Below are 20,594 nucleotides of genomic sequence, written 5' to 3'. Positions count from 1 at the left end.
GGTATAGTTTAGCCATATTCACCCCACACTAGCATTTTATACATCTAGCTTCACTGCCTTGATGTTTCTAGTCGTGCAACATGAGATTTTTCAGAGAACTTCTATTGACAGAATTACCACGCCAATCTTCACCACCAGCCAAACAAATCAATCAATAAATAAGTAAGTAATTATCTTGCAAATCTGAAGTTCTGGCATCATTCAAAGAAACATCTTAAACTGAATTTTGGGAAAATGATGAAAGGAAAATATGCTAAAATTGATATATCGATTCTCAAATGTCAAGAAACTGTCTCAAAACAGGAATTGGTCTTGCACTTCTACTGCCCTATTAAAAAACCCTGTAATTTTCAATATATATTAATTTCATACTAATATATTAATTTTACTCCTTTGATACTTCTGATATACATCAATTTCTCATACACTGATGTAACTATGCTTTTTTAGGGTCTATTTCTTAAGTGCTTCAAGGGAATGAACAGTAAATTAAGGCTTTTATTCAGAAATTATTTTGAAATAAGGTTTTGAATGTTCAACAGAAGAAATGCAAGTATTTCAATTTCCTTAATAAAAATAATAAGCAGGAAAAGATTTCCCTGCAACCTAATTTTATAGAAAAATAATAAATGAACTATGTTAGCTACATAATCTAGAATCATACAGCAACAACCAAGGAGACAGATCTACCCAAACTAGATGAAATGTAAGGGTGACTCTCAAATACATGGACCATTATGGAATAACGGATAAAATGTGAGATCTTTAAATATAATTAAGGTTACACTACTGAAAATTTGGTATTTTTTTTTCTGCCATTGTATCTCACACGTAAGAAGGCTAGAAAGGAATCTGATCTGATCCTTTGTCTCAAATAAGATACAGAGATGGAAAAAGGGATTTACTTGGTGCTTGCATTAAGTATTTTGAACCATTGTCAGTATGACAATGTATGACACTCTGAGAAGGTTTTTCAGAGCCATTTGGTCACTTGGCAGCCTCATTTATTAGTTTAAAAGAAACAGAAATATTTACTAACTTAACTATGCTTTTCCTGTGCAAGCCTTACTCAGGAGCAGCAAGAGAATTTATTTTCAATCCCTTTCACAACTCCCAGGCAATTTACATGTACAGTGACTGTTCATTACTGATAGCGATATCTTGCCTTGCAAGAATCCAGCAGCTGCTCTCGGTGCACTTGCTGTTGAAAGTGGCTAAATGCCAACAGACAGAGGGGTGCAGGAAAATCTTCTCCCTAAAATGAATTCAGAGTAGAAATTTCTGTTTTGCTTTGTGCTAAAAGTTCTTTGTTCTGACCTCAACATCAGGCTATGATGTTGCAACTCTTGGCATTACTCACAGAGTAACTTAAAAATGGAAAATCTGATTCCATCATCAGAGTTAATAGATTGAAGAAATTTTATTTAAACACCTCTGGTAACTATGGCAGAATTTCAGCTATGCCAAAATAAGATTTGAGAAGAGATTACAGGAGGAATTAAACCTCCTTAAGGCAGCTTGAAGGCAACACAGATGAAGGGAATAATTAACATATAATTGTTATCTGTGCCTTTGGACTATAAAACTGTTGAAAAGTCAAAATAATAGTTAAAGTACAATTAATTCTTTTAGAGCCAGAAGGATTTTTGTATTCTGCTAGCAAATCTTGTCTGGTACTTAAATAACCTAATTAAGAGAAACAAATGTCCTGAAACTTCAATAATCTATGACAAGTTGAGTTATCAAATGATTTCTTAATTTTAATAGCAAAAAGGATGATAATTCCCGTAGCATAATTAGCTGAGGAGATCTATTGCATATTTGAAATAATAACTATATCTAATCAAAATGATTTCTTTCTCATATTTTTCCATTCCATTAAAAAATGAAATAGCCTCAACATAATTATGAATATTGGTAGGTTAAAATTAAAATGAAGAATAAAGGACAAAATTAATTAGTCATGTTAATGAACCTTTTATCTCATTTACAGAGAAGAAAAATTCTGCAAGGAAATGTTTATTAGGACTTATACCTCTTTTCTGCAGAAACAGGATTCCATTGAGTTTCTTCCTTATTTAGCTGGAAGGGCTCCTTCTCTTACCTGTCAATGCACAGAGATGCAACGTTCATATCAGTGCAAATATCAGCAACATTTTACTATGGTAAATTATTTAGGTGGGAATTGTCTTATCTACTGTGAGTGGTGGTTTCTCACAGTCTTTTCATAGAGGAGGAGGTGTTTAACTCCATACATTTCTCCAGAAGACTTCCGGCCAGGACACAATAAGTTTCCTTTGCCTCTTTAGGCAAATACACATTTCTGCAGATAAGCTTTTATTACTGAATCTTAAAAAACAATTTGTTTGCTTCTGAGATTTTTGTAGCCTCTTCAGAGTATTTTCTGTTCTTGCTTTTGTCAAAGCCTTACTGGGGGATGCTCAGATTGAACATTGGAAAAAACTTTTTTACCATGAGGGTAGCCAGGCCCTGTAACAGGCTTCCTGCAGAGGTGGTGGAAGACCCATGCCTTTCAGTGGTCAAGAGGAGTTGGGATAACTCTATGATTCTGTGATAATGCTCTCAGTAATGCTCTTTTAATTACCTCTGAAGTGACCAGGCAGTTGGACTAGATGATCATTAAGATCCCTTCCAACTGAACCACCCTATTCCATTCTAAATGGCTCCAAAAATCCCCCTCCTTTTTCAAAACACCAGAATACTGGATAACAGAATGGAACAAGCCTGGTCTTGTTCCCATTTGTTTGCCCAAACAATATCCCTTTTGATATAATTTCCATTTTAAAAATTTATTCTATATGTCCCCAGCAGAAGTGTCTCCACTACTGGTCATGTAAAAAAAAAAATAAAAAAATCCATAATAGAATACATTCCTTACCTCGCATCACAGCAACAAACTGGGATCCCTGTCAGTTTAATCTGATTTCACCATTTTCCTCTTTCTAGAAAACCAGTGACCTGTTAAACACAAGATCGATTAACATTCATACCACGGATAAAACATTTTATAGATTCTTTCTGAAGGAGGAACTGAGGAATACTACACTTGCCATAGCTGTAGAGAAGACTCAGTGGGAAGGTGCCAGGAGAGCCACATAGGCACTGCAAGGAGTAGAGGACTGGAAAAAGGAAACTAGGAGATGTGGAGTGCATAAGGTGCAAGAGTTTGGTGGTGCTTTGTGGATCGCTGGAATGAGGTCTGCTAATAGTGATCCACTATCCAGTTTTGGTAAAAACATCAGGTTTTAGAGGCCCACTGGCAGAGGAAGGCACTGTCTCTCCTTGTCTTCTGCCAGCTTCTCCAATCTTCTCCAGCTGAAGAGTTCTTCACATCTCTAGTCTCAATCAAAGTGACTGCATCTTTCAAAATACCAGGTGATATTTCTATATTCCTGAAAATGAATTTGATACATCACTTCATTTTATTGTGCAAGACTGCATGCTGATGATTGATACTCAAATGTGTTCTTAGTACTGCTGTAAAAACTGTAAAAATAAATCTAGGTGGAAAAGGGTCAAAAGTGATTTCAGCAAGTAGTTTCAGAATGTATTTTTGAAACAGAATAAAAACAAGGTAAAGCACACAGAAGAGAGAGAAAAAAAAAAGAAATAAAACAGATGATGTCTTTTCCACCTTTCAGATGAATGATGGTTGGGAAAATTCAAATTTGGTACGCTGTGAAAATGCAAATATAGTGAAGTATAGGTTTGTAAAGTTTTGTTTCTCTAAGGCTTGTACAATCTTGTTTTTATCTCTTTCTTTCATACCGATTTTTTGATATTTCTGTGTGCAGTAGGTTTACATTTTCAAGTATGGTTCTGAAATAATTTACTTATAATTAACTTATAGCAGAGAAATTTACATTGCAGAGTATTTTGTTACCTTATTTTTTATCTTAAGAATTATTTTTAATAAAGAACAATGAAAACCTCAAGTTCTAGCACTGTAAGGAAAAAATGCAGGGCAAAATGACTCATTCATTCAAACTGTTACTGATACTAATTGGTGAAGAAATAGCAGCACATTAAAATTAGAGACGATATCTACTTAAGCAGGAAATTGGATGAGACTTTACACAGGCTATGTCATGAAACAGACTGTCAGCATCTTATTCTTGATCAGTTTTCAAAAAATTAGGTTGATTTTGTCACCGTAATACAGGCTAAATTGGTGTGGACTGGAGCAGAATATGCACCATTCAATCAAAAGAAGTTTTCCCGTAGACAGCACTGTAAGAATAGCAACATTCAGGGAGAAGTTCTAATGAACTGGTTTAAGTGGCTGATCCAGCATTTCTGCTTTGGAGAATCTGTATCGGTGCACACAGAATATACACTGCTATGTTTGACCTCAGATTTGAATGATTTAAGACCATCATGGCAGATGTGGTCAGATTTCTTCTCTCTGTAACAACCCTTTGGCCTGATGGTGACATGCTGAGGTTGCTCCCTCATACCTGACTTCTACTGTCATCATCATATTCTGAAATACACTTTATTTTAGAAATGTAATATTTTTCATTGACAACACATAATTGTATGCATTTTTTTTTAAACTGCTTGTATAAATCTTTTTATTTTACTCTCTGTCTAACTTTGTATTTGATTACTAGTGTCCACATTTATTTATGGTAATTTTATTATAACTGTCATCCACTTGAATGGGTAATGTTTTCTTTTATTGCAATTAATGCAGTTCATAGCATCCATTATTTTTCTGACCACCCAAGTTCAGCAAAAACCTTTGTTCACAGTAACTTTTATTGTGAATTGCAATTCTGTGGTCAGGTCACTCTTAAATTACTATATGTCACACCTGTCATGTGAAGATGACAGTGAAAGGCTCCCTGTGAAAGCCAGTGCCTGAGGTTGCAAGAAATAAATTCCTCAGAACGGTGAAACAGCTTAAAAACATCACTCTTTTCTTCTTCATAGATTCTGTCCTCATCTCAGCTTTCTGTAGGCTTCTAATTAATCTTGGTTTTCCATTCTGCTTTTTACCATTTTTGGATCTCCTTTAGAAAACCTCTGAGTAACAGCTCAGGTTTTGTAATTCTTTGCACAGGTGGGCACTGCAGCTGCTCTGAGGACCAGATCTGCTGAACTCAGAGACCTTTTACAGTTTCTGAAAACAACCATGTTTGATACCCTGAAACCCAAGGCTCTCTCAAAACTTGCTTTTGAAATAAAAAGGCTCAGAGCAAGCAGGTTTAGAGGATTTTTTGTCAACGTTTTTCATCCACTTCCAAAATGCTGTCTCCCTTGCTTTGTGCTCTGTCAGAACCAAACAAAGCACAAGATGGAGTGTAGTGCTGGCTCTGATCTCTGGGACGTGCCTGATACATGATAATATTACAAGAAGGTAATGTGAACATTAACAAAGAGCTTCTCCCCATCCTCCTTGACCTGCTGACTAATTTCTCTAAACCCAACGAGCTGCAGGAGGGCAAGAGGCATGCAGAAAAACAACTAAAATATTATTGAATTCACTGCAGATAAAGAGAGGTTGAGTCCTAATATGGAACTAATTAGTTTTATTTTCTCTTTGGTTTAAAGTTGCAGATCTTGAAGGCTTGTTAATGTTATAGATCACTGGTGCATTGAGGCAACTGTGATGAAGTCATGTTTATTTGCAAAGGTTATATTAAATCCCCATCTTTTTGGAAGTAAGAAACATCAAATGACAAGTGCTAATCCCATTGCTTACAGTCTCAAGCCATTTTCATGTAAAAGTTGGCTAAAAATCTCTGCCTTCAGGCTGATACTATTCTGCCTTTTCAGATGTAATTCAGCTTTGCTTTTGTGTGTGAATGAATGTGCTATTTCTGTAGTATTTCTTCCTTTCCAGATGCAAATACTTGTATTTCTGAACACATCCCAGCAAAATATTTGCGTAGGCATTTCCCTTGTTTCAGGTACTGACAAGATCCTGCGGTTTTGTTAAAGCCTGCTGCTCTATAATGAAAGAACTCACTCGCAGCTACTGCACAGTGATATTTTGTTCCTTTTGCAGCCGTCCCCAGGCCTAATGCTTGCTTATCCCATCTTTACCTGATCCTACTGGCTGTGAACAGAGTATTTACGGACAAATGCTTGCAGTGCACAGCAACACGATGCTGACAGATGTGACAGACAGCCTACCTCAGTTAGTTTCTTGTGATTCAAAGACCGGAATTATGAATCCAGCTGAGTATTTGAACGCAATTATGAATATCAGGCAAAACATTGTCTCCACTTCCTAGTTACAGTAGTGTTTCAAACCTCCTGTACTTCTTAAAACAGGAGGAATGCATGTGACTCCACCTCCTATGCAAATCTAATGTTCTGTCTGTGAAAAGGAACAAGTAGAGAACATATATACAGAACTATAGTTCACATAGAAAGGGATAAACTGAAAAGAAAAAGACTGGGGTAGGAAGGATTGGATAGGATTGTTTCTCTAGTCAATAAGTAGCTATTTGAGAAAGATACCAGAGCTCAGGCTGCTTTGTTTAATTCTGGAAATCTGCTCTCAGGTGTCACTATGCATAAATCCTGCTGCACCTTCGAGGAGTAAGACACAGAACAGCAGCTAAGGTTTTTGTGGTCATGTACCGTGTAGCTGAATGGCTTTTCTATTCAGCTCAAGTGGCTTGGTAGATCACTTTCACTGACACATGGAGTTGTTACTGCTATCAGTGCTGAAACAAATATTTATAACAGCTTGTGCACATGCTGCCTTGCACCCTTTCTCAAGTGCTGTGCAGTTTTGTGAAAGCTGGATAGGAACCAGTCTTTAAACCTTGTAGTATTTGAGAGGATTCTTCAGTGTTACTACAAAAGACATTTTCTTTCTATATTCCATCTCCACCTATTTTTTTATTTTTCTATTTTTACAGTCAGTAAGTCAATTCGCACAGGTTGTAAAGTATAATAAAAGAAGAAAAGACAGTACACATTATGCAATTACTGAATGATCCCAAATGCATAGTACAAATCTTAGTACACCTTTAATGGGATGTATCTAGCAAGGTCGTTTATGTTCTCACTATTACTTCTCATCACTATTACCAGCTCAGGAGGAAACTGAAATAGAATGCATGAGGGGAAGTAGCTGCAGTTGGAAAAGCTACAGTCACAATAGTTTTGAAGTGTTTTCAAGGCTGATACACTTTTTTAAAGTGAAAAAGTTAGAAGTAAAATGCCTTAGGAGCAGAGGCAAAGTCAAGGCTTCTGCCAGCCACGTGTTGTTGACATTTATGATTTGTATATATCTGGAGCCTTCATCCACATTTTCTAAATACCGTGATTTTTTTTTTTTTCCAACTACAAATAATGAATATGGATTTTTCTCTCAATATCTTTTAAAAAAATTATTATCAAGATCCTTATTGAAATCTAAGCACAGGTATGCAAAATGTATTTGCCTAGTATTTTGGATTTAGAATACTGACTTGATTAGAAATTGTAGTACTTAAATCTGTAAGTGAAAATCTGGAAAAACTGATCCCTTTGAGTTATAAATTCGATTTGATTTTGTAATTGTTTTTGAGCACCTAATTCTCAAAATGCTCAGAATATAATTCTGGACAAAATGAGTTATGTTGTTGCTTAGCTTAGCACTAGAGCAAAACTGACAATCAAGCCACAGCATTATCTCTTCTGATTACCCTGGGTAGCAAACTGCTTCTGGAATGCAATAAATGAGATCATTTACTGCTTGCCTATATCTCAGAGCAGAGTGCATCCTCCTTTCAAGTTCTCAGTTGTTGTTGGTAAGAACATGAACTGGTAAGAAGAGCCATAAGAGAATTTCACTGCCATGAACCTGTGCTGTTGTTGGGCAGATAAGTCTGAGGTATTTTGAGTTGAAATGGTAAGTGTTTAATTGAGGGAGGGAAGTAAAAAAAAAACTGTAAAAATTGCTAATATTTTCTTCTTGATTTCATATCTACCTGTATTCATTTCCCAGCATGAGGGAAAATACATGAATTGTCTGTGGGTAAGCTGTAGTTAATTTGTAGATTATCTGTGACTTGTGAAGGAAAAAAGGTTTATTTAGAAACTTTTCCACACTTAGATTGCTTTTCATAGGAGGCTCCCAAGAGGACTGAACTATATTTTCCAGAGTGTCCACCGTTTATGAAGGCAAACTTTCCTTCCAGGGCATTTTACAGCTTAGATCTCAGCCTCACTAAAAGCAATTGTGTGGAGACATGGAAAGGTAAATAACAAAGCAGAGATTTTTGTCTTCGTTTGTCTTTCCAACTCCTTTTCTCAGATTGAGAATCAATGAATGAGGCATCCCTAGTGAAAAACAAATCTACAAGAAAAACTGTGGTCTTGAGCTGCTGAAGAAAGACTCATTCTTTTAAAGAAAAAAGAAAAATAAAAATCAATGTTTTACCTCCAAGAAGAATGTTTGAAATGAAAGTTTTGTTTTAAATTCAACATACAGATGCTAACAAATCCATGTACTAATTTGTTTTTTATTATACCTCTTCTTTTTCCTTATATCTAGCTTTGCTATATCCTCAAAGGTCTGGGAAGCTTGTGATACTGTACAATGAAGTCAGTGGGTTCTTTTCTGCTGATTATCTTGAGTTGCATCTGGCACTAAGATACAGTTACTTTTAAAAAAATGTATTTAAATTGCTGATGGCAGCATATTAGGTTATTTGTTGGCATTTTTTAGTTAGTGTTGCATTTGCAAACCTAATAATTTAATATCAAAATTTTCATAGCAGACAGTATTTATAAAACAACATGATATACTGCATGATCTTCACTAAGATGTGACCAACAGTTTGAGAAAGCTGTTACGTACGCCCAGAAGTAAGTTTATTTGTTTTACAAAACCAGTGAAAATTGAAGTGCCATCTCTGGGGACATTCTGCAATGTTTTCATGTTTAGAGAAGACCTAGGAGAACAGAGTCCAGGGTCTAGCCAGAGGACAGACAATCATATTAGCTGCCCAAGAGCAATAGGCAGTAGCACCATGGAGTAAATTGCTTTCAGCATTCGACAATGCCAAGGTTTTCTGGATTTTATACCCTGATTACATGAGACTGGAAGTCTTTGATCTCAATAGAGTTGACATAGTAGTTTGCAGCAGAAGCCTCAAAAGGCTGTGAACGTCAGCTGCATACAGTTTGTGCATTATGGAGCAGTATAAGATAGCTGCTTGTTTCACAGTTTTATGGCATGCTCTTGAAGAGGCTGAGCTACGTCTATTTGGAGCATCATTCTGCTCTCAGTTTTAATGGAGTTATGCTGACATCATTTGATTGTTTTCCTTGGATTTACTCATCCCTTTGTGAGTAGAGAGGCATGACCAAATTTATAGAGGCTTCAAAGCCTTGTCAGTGTTTAATGATATCCATTCCACGTCTTTGCTATCCCTAAAAATTAATTAGAGTACAAAAATGGAAAAAAAACATTTCAGCAAATTGTTAAGATTTTATGGCATATTTTAAAACTTTATGTACTGATTTATTATATTATAATATGCTTATAAAGCTGAGATCAAAACAACATTTATTGTTATGGTCTTGGATGCTCTATAGTGAGACAAAGCAATTGACTTTGCTTCAAATATTTCTTGTCTGAATGCACTTTAATAAACAAATAAACCACTTCAAGAAGTGGAACTTATTTGAAATAGTAATAAATAAGTCTCTTCAGAAAGCAACGTCTGGTACACTGAGAAAAGGACATTTTCTGTTAATACAGATGTAATTCTACTGGTGTGTATGTTCATAAGTGACCTCACTGTGACATTTTAAAAAATCATTATAGTTTAAAACAGTGCCCTAGTTATCTCTGGTTATTTTGCTAAGCTAACATGGGAATTATTATACTAAATTGGCTTGTAAGTAGCATATTGTTTGCCTGCAACATAGTCTGTCCAGTGAAGCCGGGTAATATCTGCTTTTCATGTCATGTCCTGCTTTTCATCTGTATTTCCTGCTGAGTTAATTAAGAATTCAGGGATTTTGTACGAGAAGAGGAAGACACAAGTGACTTTCCCAACAAATAAGTCAAGTAAACCAGGACTAAAGGGAAACTTATCTCTTCTAACTACAGTGCCTAACAATGACCACTGACAGGTTTGTCAGACACACACTCCTTGCAAACTTCTTCAAATACTCCACACCTGCCTGTCCCCATGGCCATATACCATTCCCACAAAGACTTTTATTGTGCCTTGCAGACACTTAGGAACAGTTTCTACGTGCTATGGATGGTTGTTACTTTTTAAAAAAGCACTCGACGTTAAAACATTCTGAAAGTAGTGCTGAGATAGACTGACAAATTTAGGATACTTACAGTGTGATCAGTTAAAAAGATGAAAATTTTGTATATTGCTTTCCAGCAATTAATTAATTATGGAGTGCTGCTGTTCTTTCATGCCTGTAATACTTTGTTGAATTTCCTTTGCTGGTTTTGATTTGTGCCTTGACCTTTATGAGTTTCTTTCAGACAGAAAATGGAGAGTCTTTTTTTTTTTTCTCTCTCTTTGTAGCTCTTCATAATTTCTTGCTTTGATTTAAAAAGACACTGGTAGAGCGCTATGTCTCCACTGTGCCTTGTTTGAGTGTCTGTTAACTTCAATTCTAACTCACTCTGCCATTGCAAATATCTCAAAAGAGGGGAAAAAAATCCCTCCAGGGATACCTTCTCTTCAAAACTTTCAGCTAGACCTGAAAGTTTATGTGCCAGAGTTAAGTGAGATGAGCAGTGAATGCTGGAATTGGATAATCTTCATAGTTGATTTGATGTCCCACAAAATGGGATAGATTAGTTGAGGGATGCTCACATCCCTCTTAGATACAAAGTAGGAAGAAAGCTATAGATCTCGAAGGGGTGCCTTGAGCACAAGCCATTACTAATCCAAAATGCACTAAGAATTTAAGCTGAAATTGCTATTTACCTCCAAAGTGATAGAGCTAACAGAGTACAGAATATCCTGGGATGACTTTTTACCACTTTTTCCTACGAAAGTGAAAAGTGGCTTTTGGGTGCAGAGCAATGTCCACAATGTTCTTCAAGTACACAATATGTTATACTACATAAAGCTCCTCTAACTGACAAGAAAGTGCCATAGTTCAGCAGTCCTGATGTTATGGATAGACAGAGTGTCTTGCTCCATAATTTTGGAAGAAAACAAGAGCATTCTTCAGGTAAGGTGTAGGCAATGTCATCAGGGCAGGCAGCTCTACAGTATTTGTTTTTTATCTGCCTCTTCAAACTAAAATAAAAACACTTGGATTGGAAGCTCATCGGAATCCACCTAGCAAGCTGAAAAACATGTTCTTGTTCAGAATGTCAGAATGTGTCTTTCTCACTCAATTCCCATTTTAATCAAGTTTCTGTTATTTTAGGTGATACAAAGATGAAGCTTTGCTTTAAAACAAAATAAAATAAATCCCCTCAAAAAACCAACCAACCAACCAACCAACCAAACAAACCCAAAAACAAAACCACTGTCACCAAACCAGAACTGCTTACATAAATTTTAGATAAACTCTAAAATACATTCCTATGTACATCACTTTTGGTGTATGATATTCATGGAATTGTCATTCTCCATAAAGGCTGCAGTAACTATTGATTGTCTGAAACAATCTCTTAGTCTTTTGTTTTGTTTTATTACAGTGCTATTGTTTGCAATTAATTGCTTCTTGTATACACTCCACAGGATCACTGCTCTCACTGTCCTGGTGTTGTGTTTTTCTAAAATCTTTTCATAAATGTACCTGAATCCAGAGTGAAGGACTTATAAATACAGCAGAGGAAAATCCCTGGTATAAGTCTGAATGTGATCAAAGGGTGTGGATGAGGTGAAGAGTTCTCTGTTGTTTTTTTTTTTATTTGTACGGAAAATGTCAGTCAAACTGTCACAAAGTCAGTAACCAGTATTTTTTTGTTGTTCATTTGTTTTTGGATTTTTTTAAGTATCATTTTTTAAAGAAATGTATAACTTCTAAAAAAGAACGAGGTCTGTTAGTATGGATTCATTCTGAGCTTACAGAACATCTCTCAAGTTCTATATCTTGTTTCCAAATTAACTAATTTTCAGGCATAATCATGTATCTAAGCCCTCAACCAGCAAAAAGCATAGGCTGATTTTTACATGCAAGTAGTAGTAATTTGCTGGGTTGAAATCCATACACAAGCATTCAGATAGATCTGCAACATTTGCTAGTTTGGCTGTGTAACTTATACTGGCTTCCTTTCTGAGAACTGGCCACGTATTTTTTTGACAAGCTCAGAAATTGTCTTGTTCTGACACAGTGGGTGTTTTTCTGTGTGCTATTGCTAGGCTTTTATCAAAAACTAACAGTATAAAACAAGTCAAAGCACATGCCTCTTCTAAAAGAGGCTGCATGTGCCTCAGACAAACATCTTTGCAAAAGGCTTTGGCACACAGCTGTGGCTGGAATAGCAGATGTTTACTCGCAGTCTGTCAAATGTACCCTGCTATTCTCTACAAATGCTGGCTCAGCTGCAGTACATTTGGCATTAAGGATTTTGTCACCAGAATTCTGTGCCAGACCAGCTCAAATGAAATTTAGAACTTTAATTTTCTCTTCAGCTTATAGCACAGTAATAGCTAGCAATTAGAGAATAATTGTGTTGCTTTTGAAAGCTCATAGCTGTAATCAAAATACAATAGACAAAGAAGTACTTACTTTTTTTTTAACATGTAAATCTAATCACTTTCATGTTGTGGGCTCTCTGGCTGGAGTAACTTCTTTTGATAGATTCTGCAATTACTTGCATATATCTCTACCAGGCTAGATAGAAAAAAGGAAAAAGAAGGAATCAAGATAAACTGCTAAGCAAATTCATGCCTTTTTAGCACAGCTCTAATGTAAATGTAATTTCTGTTACTTGAGAAGACAATGAACCTTGCTCCAGTTGCATCTCAAGCATGGTGACCAGTGCTGGCTAACTGCTATTATTACTGGATAGGAGACAAATAGAGGCAGATCAGAACACCATACCACACTTCTGAGATCATCAGATGTGGGCCATTGACACAGAAGCCTTTCCTGCACACCAGGGAGGGTTAGTTGCCAACATACTTGTGCATCAAATCCTACCATCTCACTGTCATGAATATAAGTTTGAGTAGTGACACCTCCTTCTGCCTATGTATTTGATTTGGGAGACTGCTGTTTGCAAACCTAAGTGCAAATTATATTTTTGAGTGATGACTGAGAGATGTCAGCTAGAGAAATTCATTAGGTTGCTTTTTAAGAGAAGTAATACCTTCAGTAGTGCAATATTTCCAAACTCACTCTGCAATATACAAATAGTATTCAGCTGGAAAACCACTGTGTGCACCAGGCTGAGAGAAGCTTTTCAAGCCACGTGTCAAAAACAGATTTGCTCTTGAACTCACACCTGATCTTTCTATACCATGGGGAAAATCATAAAATATTTTAAACCAGAACTTAAGGAGAAATTCCTGTTTCTTTTTCTTTTCTTTCTTTTTTTTTTTTTTTTCTGTTGTTGTTTAGTATAGTTTTTCTTTTCTTTTATAAATCACTGTCTAGTTGCTCTTTTCATCAGTTCCTTCAAGAACAGGTTTTGAAAGACTCTTGAGAATAAACAGAGTTTAGAAATAGTAATTCTGTAATGTATTGATTAGACTGATCATTGTATGGAGGTCCTGCTACCGAAGGCACAAAGAGGTGTTCTAGTCACAAGAGAAGAGATAATAAGAGAAATAAGAAGCGAAGTATACTGAGATGCAGAGTGCTCTGTACATGGGAGTACAGCCAAGGGTTATTGTAGTATGACCCATGGAGCTACTGTAGAGAGAACCACTCCTGCTAAGGAGACTTACTGAAGATACCACATTGCAGGTCAGAAAAAGGAGAGGGAACCTGCTGAGAAACTGTCAGCAGTCATCCTTAGGCAGGCAATCAGGCTGTACAGAAGAACTTGTTCTTATTGTCTCCAGTTGGAAGTTTGCCTGCATTTATGAATTTGAACGTCTAGAGTTAGGTCTGTCTTTCACATGAAAGACATTAAAGTGATGGCAGAACTCCTTTCCAGTGTTTTCCAGCAGATGGCATTCAGTCTGAATCAGATTTCTGCACAACACCCTAAAAAGTAAAAAGAATCAAATAAGATGCTTATGGAAAAATGCTTTGTTTTGTTTTGTTTTAAATGTATGTGCATACAGAAAGCACTCCTTCTAATAAAGCACTGCATATCTTGGCAGATCTTGATACAATGGAAAAGAAAATGGTTAATAGATTTTCACCTTTTTGCTTACCAGTCAACCTGGTTAGAAATTTTTTTATTATTGTTTTTAGTCAACATATCAGACTTGTTTTAGTTAGACTTTTCTGTTCAGAATGATCTTTTCTGCATTTCTTTGTATCACAAGTTTCCTAGAATGTTAAAAAAAAAAAAAAAGAAGAAGAAAAGCCCACCTTTTTTACTGTCAAAAACATCTTAAATGCCAGAAATGTTCTGATATTTCAGGGATCAAGCACAAATATAGGGTGAGGTTGTTATTATTAGATGCCACACCATTCAATTTGATAGGAACAGTATCACACTGTTAATTACTAATGAAAAGGCAATCCATTTTGCTTCTTATTCTAAATGTAGTTGATTGCGGGAAACCTGGGCAGAACAGGAGACTAATCAGGTCACTTGTTATTTGCACTGTTGCATAAAAAAATAAAATTTCAATTTTTAAATGCAAGAACGTACCCATTACATATTATTTTGTTTTCATTAATATTTAAGCATAAAATAAAAGAAAAAAGAAAAAAGAAAAAAGAAACGGAAGGAGGGAGGGAGGGAGGAAGGAAGGAAGGGAGGAAGGGAGGAAGGAAGGGAGGAAGGGAGGGAGGAAGGGAGGGAAGGAGGGAGGGAGGGAGGGAGGCAGGAAGGAAGGCAGGAAGGCAGGAAGGCAGGAAGACAGGAAGGCAGGAAGGCAGGCAGGAAGGAAGGAAGGAAGGAAGGAAGGAAGGAAGGAAGGAAGGAAGGAAGGAAGGAAGGAAGGAAGGAAGGAAGGAAGGGGAAAAAGGGGAAAAAGGGGAAAAAGGGGAAAAGAAAAAAGAGGGGAAAAAAAGAAAAAAACAGAAAAAAGGAAGGAAGGAAGGAAGGAAAAAAAAAGAAAAAAGGAAAAAGAAAAAAGAAAAAGAAAAAAAGAGAAAAAGGAACAAAGAAAAAGGGAAAATGAAAAAAGAAGGAGGAAAAAAAGAAAAAAAGAACAAAAGAAACTGTTGCCTTTTAGTTACTATTACTTCAATCAGTCCGTGCTGAGGAGAGATGTCATATTGGACTTCGGTCCGATTTAGCTTTCAATAAGACCTTCTATAGTATGTTATAAATGTAAAGAACTTAATTCATCATGCCAGATTATTTTTGCACTTGATGTTGTTCTAGTGATATGCAAATTTTTTTTCTAAATATAATACAAAGTATAAATAAAAAACTTCAGTGCTCTAGTTGGCCACAAAGAGTCATACTACTTAAAAACTCAAGTAGAGCAGCTGTAACTAACACATTTTGTGCTCTAATTCTATACTGTTTACTCTCTAACTCAGACAAAACACGACATTGCAAAATTCTGTTTATTTACCGCAAGGCTTGAACAATAAGAAGAATGGCCTACTGCCTTCAAACATCACCATCTCTGGGGATGCTCTGTTCTTTCAAATGGTCAAGTGCACAGAACATTTGTTTTGGTGTTAGATTTATGTGGAAGAACAGAGAACATGTTTTTACTGAAACAACTGTGTTTGTTTTCTACATTCTGTTACTCCTTATTTGAATGCTCATTTACAGTGAAGGGAGGGAATTTCAATAAATAGTAACTATTTTGTTTTTATGTCATACCATGTTCTGTCTCTTCCTGAACTTCTCCTTGCTGTCAGTGCACAGTCAACCCACAATTTGATTGAGAAAATCAAATTTAATTATGTGTATAAATCAGGGTTTTAGGAATTCATGTTAAAACAGGTTGAGGCTAATATGACTTCAGAGAGCTACAACTGAAAGAGACAATGTGTCTTGAGATTTCTGCCATCCTAAATAATGCAGTGATTTCCCTAGGAAATTGCTCCAAAAGACTCTTAGGGGTCAACTTTTAAAAGTTACTGGGTTGACAAGATTTTGCTAGCTTCAGTTTTCAAAGCAGAAATTTGTTTTGACTTTGCATCCTTTCTGTAGGCAAAATGGAAAAGATTTAAATATATTTCAGTCTCTTTTTTTCCTCCAGTGAGATTACAGTTGTCATTTCCAATGTCATGGGATGTTTATCCCTTATTTGGTTTTTCTTATCTTTCCACTACCATAACTACTAGTTTTATTCGGGCACAGAGAAACTTTAAATTGGGAATATTGCTGAACTGTTCACATACAAAAGAAGCTTGCAAGTCCCTTGCAGATTTGTCAGTCTTTTACAGAAATTGTCATAAGTCCTAAAAATCTTATGACTGATCTGAACATCCCATTATTGTCTCATGATGTATGGAAGTATGGAAACCACCTTTGTCTCTTCTCTCCTAATTGTTTTTCTTTTCTGTACTACTTATTTTCTTCTGTCTCCTTGGTCTGTGAGTTGTTGAAATTTAGCTTTCAGATGTTACAGTGTATTTTCAAAGCACTATAAACCTTTTAACTAACATAGCCTGGAACAAATTTTGCACACTTAAAGCCACTATTTTGCAAAAGTGAATATTAGCTAATGACCTAAATAAAACCTCTTTGTTTCAGCATTTTCTGAGCCAAATTTGAGCCTGGGGAGATCAAGTGGGGCAGGTAACAATTACAGCATTTATCACCTTTTCAGACTACACACTGCCATTTCTTCCCTTCTAGTCATATTGCACACCTGCTTTCATACTGTGCAAATGAATGGTTCTTCTATGTTACTGATTTCTAGGGAAATTGAAAAAAGTTTGGCTACCTGCCTCAGTCTCAATTCACATTCTTCTGTGCAGGATCTCTTTTTCTCCCCAGCGCTCCTTTCTTTCCGCACATTCTGAACGGTATTTCTATCAAACTACTAAAAGCTTTATTTTTTAAGTAAAACAAAGGTGGCATTTTGAACAGAAGCTTCTGGGTTAGAATATTGTATCTGGTCATCTTTTGGGTGTTCAGAATGCTTATACACTATGCATGTTGATTCTCACCATGATCTGAGGATTTTGAGAAAACAAGTGGCAAGCATGGCACAAGGCACCGGGCAACACTGACAGTTTTACCAGTGAAATGTGACAATATTGAAACACTGGATATTCTATCTATGTGCAATATCACATTTGCAGTTTTTTTCCTAAAAACTTCCTGAAAACTTTTCTTTAGGTGTTATGCTCATTAAATACTGTACCAACTCTGCATTGTCTTTTTTTTTTTTTTTTTTAATATCAATGTTCACTCGGGTTTATATTGCAGAAGAAATCTGTAGCAAATAGTACTTGTTTGATTTTTTTTTTTTTTTTTTTTTTTTGCATCCTATCACTTAAAAATTGAGTCATAGGAATTTAAACTAGGATGTTTTCTTGTCAGCTTTAAAAGCTGTTGATTTTGCGTGCTTTGAATGCAGCCATTTGTTCTCATTGATGAGTGTTATTCATGTAGCAAAAATAATCTGCTGAAAGTGGTGTTCTTTTGTGATTTGGATAGTATTGTTTAGGATGCAATAGATATGTGCCGGCTGTCACTTCACACAACAGTAAAGAATTTAGTGCAGAACGATCAGCTTGCCCCCAACTGTTTTTTAATTGCTTTTTTAAAATAAAAATACTAGAAAGAACCTAAGATAGAGATTCAAGCGAAAAACACTTTACAGCCAAGTGAAGAACCATATTAAAGATCTTAACTGCTTTTGAGTGGATTATTTTCCAGTCAGAAGCCTTTACCTTTTCACAGACAAATGGAAAGTGCAAAAATAAGATCTTTCAGATGGAAGCTCTCTTTCTGTTTGGTTACCATAAAATCTCCCACGTTGGAATGGACCTATACGGACCATCGAAGACAACCCTAGGCTCCACACAGGACCACTCTAAATTCACCAACCCTGTGTCTCAGGGCGTTCGGACACACTTTGAACTCCAGCCGTGCCCCCCGCCCTGTGCTGCAGCCCCTTTCCCTGACGCCCAGCTGCCCTCCCCTGACGCAGCTCCACGCCGTCCCCTCAGCCTGTCGCTGTCACACACAGCAGAGCTCAGCGCTGCCCCCCGCTCCCTGTGAGGAGCTGCAGCCGCCATGAGGGCTCCCCTCAGCTCCTCTGCTCTGCCCTGAAGAAACAGAAGGGACTCAGCTGCTCCTCGTACACCTTGTCCTCCAGACCCTTCACCATCTTTCTAGGCTTCCTTTCGTCTCTCTCTAATAGATTTACGCCCTACGTACAGTGTCACAGCCAACCCACACGCAGTGCCGGAAAGCAGGAGGCACAGCCCCTCCCTTGCCCAGCGGCAGCGCTGGGCCCGCAGCCCACCAGTGCACGGCTGGCCCTCTGGGCTCCAAGGCATTACTGCTGCATCACGTTCCACTTACCATAACTTCAGCACCATTGCCATATACTTTAATAGTACTTATGGCTTCATATTTAAGCAGAGCAGCTGCAGGGATGTCCTGTGTGAGCAGAGCCCAGCAGCGCCCCATGATAGCAGAGCAGCTGCAGCTGACACAGCCGAGCCGTGTGCGATGCTGGGTGTGCTCTGGGAGAGCAGAGCTAAGGGAGGAAACACCACTGTGTGACAGCAGCGGGAGAGAGGGGTGAGCGCTGGGAGAGAAGCGGCCCTGCAGGCACCGACGGCAGTGCAGGAGGGCAGGAGGCGCTCCAGGTGCAGAGCAGCGGCTCCCTGCGGCCCAGGAGAGGCCCGTGGAGGAGCAGGCCGTACCCTGCAGATCTCCCCGTGCAGCCACGGAGGAGCCCCGCTGCAGCAGTGGGTGAGGCCTGGAGGAGGCGCAGCCCGTGGGTATCCCTGCAGCAGCATCCCAGGCCGGAGCTGCAGCCTGAGGAGAGCAGCCCGTGGCGCAGCAGAAGGAACAATAAACATGAAGTGTTACAAATTTACCATAGCACCTGTTCCATATACCCCCAATGCCTCTATGAAAGGAAGAGGAGTTAAAGGAGTTGGATGTGAAAGGATGAAGATGAGCCTGGAAAAAGAAGAGCAAATGGGGAAAATATATTTTTGTTTCTCGCTATGTAAATATACTTAAGAGTGTCAGTAAATTAATTATTTTTCCCCACATTTGGTCAGTTATTTTCCTACTTGTAATTGTGAAGTGATTTCCTAGTCCTTATCTCAACACACTAGCATTTTGTTTTACATTCTGTCCCCTGTTCTGCTAAGGAGGAGGAGCACCTGGTGGCCAGCCAAATCTCCTTTACACTGGAGGAAGATGACTACCTCATTTTTGAAGAATGCATGCCATCAAAATAGTTTTGTATCCTTGTCTTTGTCACATCTAGACATGTCAAGAGTAAATCCACAAAGATTATTGGTGTCACCGTGTTGTTGTACCTGAGGACAAAACCTAGCCTGGGCAATACACACTGATGGTTGGGTCTGGCTACAGGAGGAACTGTGCTGAGCAAGGCAGTCTAGTGTGTCCAGAGAGTAGTGCACTACATAAGTCCACACAGCAAAAAATTTTACTGGGGCTCCAAAATGCATCCGATGTATTAAATGTTTTCAACCACCATCTAATGCACTATGCCATCTAATTAGTTGTGGTTTAGATGCATGAAAATAAATAACATAAATATAATGCATACATATTGTGCTGGTGAATACAACCATGTCACCTTTGTAATGCTATCATCCTCTTAATGCTTACTACCTACCTTGTTTTCAAAATTTTAAAATAAGCAAGCTATTTATTATGGAAAGCAACTTTTTAAGCTGTGATGTATACTTTTGGGTCCATTTGAAACTATTGTAGTATTTACAAGCAGAAATTTTAGTATTTACTCCTGGATGATTCTAGAAGTAAATTTAAAACATATGACTGGTCACAGAACAGAATTTTGTAAATACGTTTTAAAATATAATAAACAGTTAAAATGGCAACTTCAAAAAGTGTAAAGTAGATGGTTTTCTAGATGACATTCTGCACTCGAATTTAAAAAACAGTTAGCTATGTGCTCTACTATGGATAGCTTAGTTTCTTTAACAGGTTTACTCTTCATGATGATGATTGCCCACACTTATTTATAAACTTAGTTTGTTTTCTAAGACCAAGTCTCACTTTAGTCTGCTCTGGTTTAATAATATATTTGTGCTTCATTTAGGCAAAAGATAGATTAAAAAAAAAAAATAAAATTATAGCATCCTGCCTGAAAGTGTTAAGACTTATATTGTAGAAGTATGCAGTAGGAAACTGTACTGCTGTCAGCATGAACATTATTACAGTTTCTTTTAACAGTCAGCCTATAAAACTGCACTGAATTTAAAATGTAAATGTTACCAATGGTCTGTTGCTTATTTCACAATTTTAGAGAGATTCTGCAATATTTTGTAGCCCTGTATTGCTGTGACATGCAAGTGCTTACACAGTGATAAACTGTTATATGAATCACAGCATCACTTTGTCACTGCGT

This window comes from Tympanuchus pallidicinctus, unplaced genomic scaffold (assembly GCF_026119805.1).
Source record: "Tympanuchus pallidicinctus isolate F22 unplaced genomic scaffold, pur_lepc_1.0 scaffold4, whole genome shotgun sequence".
NCBI classification, from domain to species: domain Eukaryota; kingdom Metazoa; phylum Chordata; class Aves; order Galliformes; family Phasianidae; genus Tympanuchus; species Tympanuchus pallidicinctus.
Note: the sequence above shows the minus strand (reverse complement) of the source record.